Consider the following 5,443-nt stretch of genomic DNA (forward strand, 5'->3'; position numbering starts at 1 on the left):
AGATCTACACTCGTAATGAAGCATCGTGCACATTCAAAACTTAGTATAGTAGGGGAGAAGCTGTAACGATAAAACAGTTTCGATCCATGCCCTAAAATTGTGCGCTAAACAGCATGCTAATTTATAACATTTAAACCGGCAATTCCAGTCTATCACACATCCGCGTGGTAACGATTAGCAGCTAACCCGGAGCACTCAGTTGCTGGACAAATGCTGATCTCTCCAGAATGAATCATTCATAATCTCCATGTCCACCACATCGCACATGTGCTGCCCACCAAGCCGTGAGAGCCGAGTGAGATGCTTGCGCTTTCTTCCAGCTTCGGTGTCGAGGAGCAGCAGCACGTATCACGTACGACACTTGGCGGCAACGGACCAATGCAATGGATGTGTGCCAACAAGTTTATTGTGCCGTGCCTACCCGGGCCAGTTATCGAGTACCTAATGGAAAGCGAAAGTGTAATTAATGCTAATAAGGTGGCATTGTCGTTGCCCTACAACAGCTTTCCTCATTGTTGTTGTCATACTTGGTCGCTATTATCGAATCATAAACGCGTTGTAAACAAATAATTGCGCCACCAATGCGGAGCGAATTCGTACGTGAATTGGTTGACCAACAACAATACAAACACTATTGACAACACTTTTTATTATCGCTTTAAGGACAGACTTGTTAGAATCCCAATATGGCCGCCACAGTGGCTGACTTTGGCACCTACTCACGATTTTGAGGGCACAAATCTCTTCGTAAACAAAACCAGCGCACCTGAGCTTCTTATGTTAAGCTTATTACAAGTGAGCAAGAACAGAATAATAAAATGCATTGTTGTTTGACACTTGCTTCTTGAGATTTGTGCGTCTGAAGTTTTGATGCATTGTTGAACCGGGATTTCAAGACGTTTGTCCTTAAATTTTGGGCGCCAGCTGGATAATACAACCTACTACTTTGATTATTTGCCGCACAATACGGCTTAAACGCGCAGCAGACACAACAAAACTTAACGCGAGAGAGTGCGCTTCCGAGTGGCTGATTGGCAAGAGGCCGCGAATTGTCGTCCGGTGTCCCGGTCGCGGAATGATGACATCTCACGAGACGAGACAATAAATAATTCAATTTGAATATAACGCAAGCCGCTTTCCATCCGCGCACCGGATAACTTGTCCGGACAGGGTGCGTCTTCTAAATAGCAAAACTTCGAAATAAATTTGGACTTTTGCGTTGGTGTGATACAAAACGTTAGTCAAAAATTAGGCAAAAATAATAAAATTATAATTAAATCGAAAGTTGTCATCATTGTGATTCTATTTTTGTTTTCAGTCCTACTAATAAATAATAAAACATAACATTTCTCTGTTATTCTACTAGTAATAACTTATTTTGTATTAGTTACTCTCAATACTTGTTTTCTCCATTTCTTCAACGGCACATGCTGTACCTATAAAAAAAGTGCGGCAAGCCAATGGCGACGGGCGTTTTTTGTTTGCTACGGAGCCAAATTGATATGATAACGCTATGGACATGTATTCAATTGTGACACACTTCACTTCTTGGCTGAGCAGAAGGGGAAATTGGAACGAAACTTGATCGATGCACCTCCGCCCGTCTAGCAGCCGAATTCAACCGGCTGAGCATGAATAACGTCCAGCCTAAGGCGCATTCAGTAGTGGGATCATATTCAAAATGGATTGACACATTACGATAGCGCCTTTGAATGGGGCTGGATCGTGCGGAGATGTTCCCATCGGAGACAGACTTAGACGATAGGGTATCGCGCTACTTGGGCGGTGGCTTCTATATTCGTCTGTTTTCCACTATAACTCTGTCAATTTTGAACCAATTGACTTGAAATGTTGTACACGGGTAGATACTATATCTATTTCACTGCATTCCAAAAATTGTGTCAATTGGTTCAAATTTGACTGAGTTATAGTGGAAAACAGACGAAAATAGAAGCCACCGCCCAAGTAGCGCGATTCCCTACTTAGTTCACGTTTACATCATCTTTAGAGCACGGCGTACAGATAGTTGCATACAATTTAGCTTTATCAATACTTCCGGGCCGGGTGCGTTAACGTTCGCATCATCAGTGTGATCATGCTATTTTAATAATGCCGTTGTGTAGCATCCAGTTGATTGTGGGTTAATGGGCTACAGTCCCATTAATTGTAATGCTCGTCGGAATAGTCTATTAATTTGAATGTAGCGTTTTGTGATTGTATGCATGTGCCGTGCCCGTATGATTAGAACACACCAATTACATTTTGTTGATAAAGTTGTTATCAAATTTGATTAGATTTGAACCAAGGGGCGCTTGCATGTTTTCATTGAAATGCATGTGATGTGATGTGACGTACAAGATTCTGCCGTCAATATTGCCAGCTGATGTGAGTATGACCCATTGTGGCCGGGAAATCTTTGAATAAATTAACCCACATGATAAAAGTGTACTCTGTGTTCGGAAAAAATGTTGCAAATCTACTTCTCTATAAGGGGAAATTATGAGTAATTGAGTTGAGACGTCATTGACATAATAGAGTGGACCTGGTGGGATGGTTAGAACACAATAAGACTACCATACCGAAAAGTTGAGATCGAATCCCAGATGAACTAGCATCTTGAGATGAATTAGCCTGACGTTAAAAATCTTGGAAATAAAGACTAAAAAACATCATTGACATCCTAGTACATCCTAAACACCAAGAAGATTGAAAAGACATAAAGCTTGATACACCAGTTGGATTTTGGATATGAGTTACATTCATGCGTATTTCAATAGCCTTCTTTATGAATATGGAACACTTTTTCATATCTTGAGATATTCTAGGTGTTCCAAAGTGTCCTGAAATTCAATCTCCTAAACCTGCAGGAGTAATTTTGTTCATATGTATTAGCTGTAATTTGTGAATATCTTGAAATTCTGAAGATAATCTAGATCATCCAAGCTAACTTGGAGTTTGGAACCTCAGATTCATATTCATAACAGTAGTCATATCTGCTTTGCAGAGTAACTTTGCATAAATAGCTATAGTTACTGGACCTACCGAAAGACTAATTTATATTATCCTTATATTTTTTGAATATTCAGGGTCGTTCAACATGTGCTGGGAATCAATCCTTAACATCTACAGCTGTAAAGTAGTTTTATTTTGCTATGAACTGTTATTCAACTATAATCTTCGACATTACAACATTGTTTTGGGATATTCCCGACCAACCAAACCACCCTGCGGAACAGAACTTCAGATCTACGCTTATCCCAGAGTATCGCTGCATAATCAACTATAGCTGCTGGACCTACTTGAAGACTGATAGATATTACTATACTCTTTTGGGATATTCCGAGTCATCCAAAATGTCCTGAAGTTTAGTCCATGATATCTTCAGCTTCTAAAGTAGTTATTTACTATGAGTTGGAACATCATATATCCATCTATATGTGCAACTGCCTTATAATTGTACGAACTATTCCAAAACTTCTTTGGGAACAGTCCAAACCAATCAAACTTCTCCGTAGAGCAGTCCTACAGTATCTTTTTCCGCTACACTAGGCAATTATAGTGTAATTCGCTAATTGTTGAACACCACCCAAATGTTGAACAGTTTCTGAAAATTTTATTATAAATCTAACTTAAATAATTTTCGCTCAACGTAAACGTATGATGTAGATGCGTATACATGTGTGTCACGATATTGCTCCGATTAAGTTACAAAATTATACATATTTTACGCCAAAAATATTGACTGCAAATTTTGTACCGCTAATGACACGAAAACTGCATAATTCTTAAGATTAATTTAATTTTAAGAAATTGCTCTTACGAAATAAGCTTTGCTGGCAAATAGACCACAAATATCAAAGTCACACCATAGTTACAAGAACTGGAAGGATGTCCTTAACAGTTTATCATTGTTTAAAATCACATTTTCATTGTAATTTCATTTGTAAAAAATATTTTTCTTATCACACTATCATTATGCATCTAGGATCCAATTGTTGAACACTGACATAACCAACGATGTTAGCATGACTGCCAGATTTTTTTTTCCACTTTACCTAATCGTGCATGTCATGGGGTTTCAAGGGTGTTCCAGGGATGTTCCCAGAGTGTTGCAGAGGGCTTCAAGATGGTTCCAGGGGTTTTCAATGGGTTTCAAGGGCGTTCCAGAGGTGTTCCAGAGGGATTCAGAGTGTTAAGGTAGTCCCAGGAGTGTTTCAGGGCGTTCCAAAGGAATTTAGGAGCGATTCACGAGTTTGCAAGGGATTTCAGAGTCGTTACAGGGGTGTTCTTGGGCGTTGAGTGGATCCCATGGGTACCCAGGAGTTTTTCAAAAGCTTTCAAAGGCGTTCTTTTCTTCAATCGTTTTCGCTTTTGGTCAAATCTTTTCAGACATGTTTTACATCTAGTCATGTTTAAAACGATTTCAGTGAACTAGAGCTCTTTTCATATGAGAAGCAATCCCCTGTCATTTGAATAAATCGCCACTCAAATGGCATACTGGCCATAAAACACGAAAAACCCGGAAAAAATTACGCCAGAGTGAAAAATTATCGGATGTCGGGTCAAAGTCGGGTCAAATTTAATCAAATGTTGTACCACTGTTGGACCCACATCGGATAACTGTAAGGTCTATATTCGGTTTGGTAGCCAAAATAAAAACAGGTCAATGATAGGTTGATGTCGGGTTATACGTCATCAATTACGAACAAAGCTTGAATCGTTCAATAATTAGAGAGAATCGTCCAACATTAGGATAAGCTAGCTTAAGGAAGCGTTCAACATTTGGGTAACAGACTTTCCATACAAATCTCCCATTTTCTCTTATAAAATGGAATTTAATGGAATTTAAATTCAATGGGAAGTATACGGAATGAGTGGATCTAGACGTTCACTGGATATTTTTCAACTGAAGTGGAATTATGCACGGAAAAATAAACGAAAACAAAAATGCCAGTACTAACCGTTCAACAATTGGCGAATTACCCTACATAACCAATCACGTACATCCAACCTTTTTATAGACAATGCTTATTTGTTATAAAGTGTTGGGTTATTCTGTGTTATCCAAACTGTTATGGACCTGGAAAACCGGGAATCCTCAGGGAATTTTATTCAACCGGGAAAAACCTGGAATCCTCAGGGAATATCTTGAAAAAAAAGTGAAACATTGGGGCATATGAATAAAAAGTAGTGAACTATACTACTTGTAGATCTACTCAAAAGAAGAGTTCATAGAGATTACTCAATCGTTGGAAATGAAAAAGTTTCCGAGTATTTATGAAGTGTTTTCTTCTTTCTAACATGAGCTTTTACTGCATGTTTGTAGTAAAAACAAAACTCAAGTCAAAACAAATATTTTCCTATAATGCTGCAGGTTCTTACTGGTAGCTTGTGGTTCCGCGAAGACGTTAAAATTCCTCGGAATAATTTTTCGCAAAGCAAT

This window comes from Aedes albopictus, chromosome 3 (genome assembly GCF_035046485.1).
Source record: "Aedes albopictus strain Foshan chromosome 3, AalbF5, whole genome shotgun sequence".
NCBI classification, from domain to species: Eukaryota; Metazoa; Arthropoda; class Insecta; order Diptera; family Culicidae; genus Aedes; species Aedes albopictus.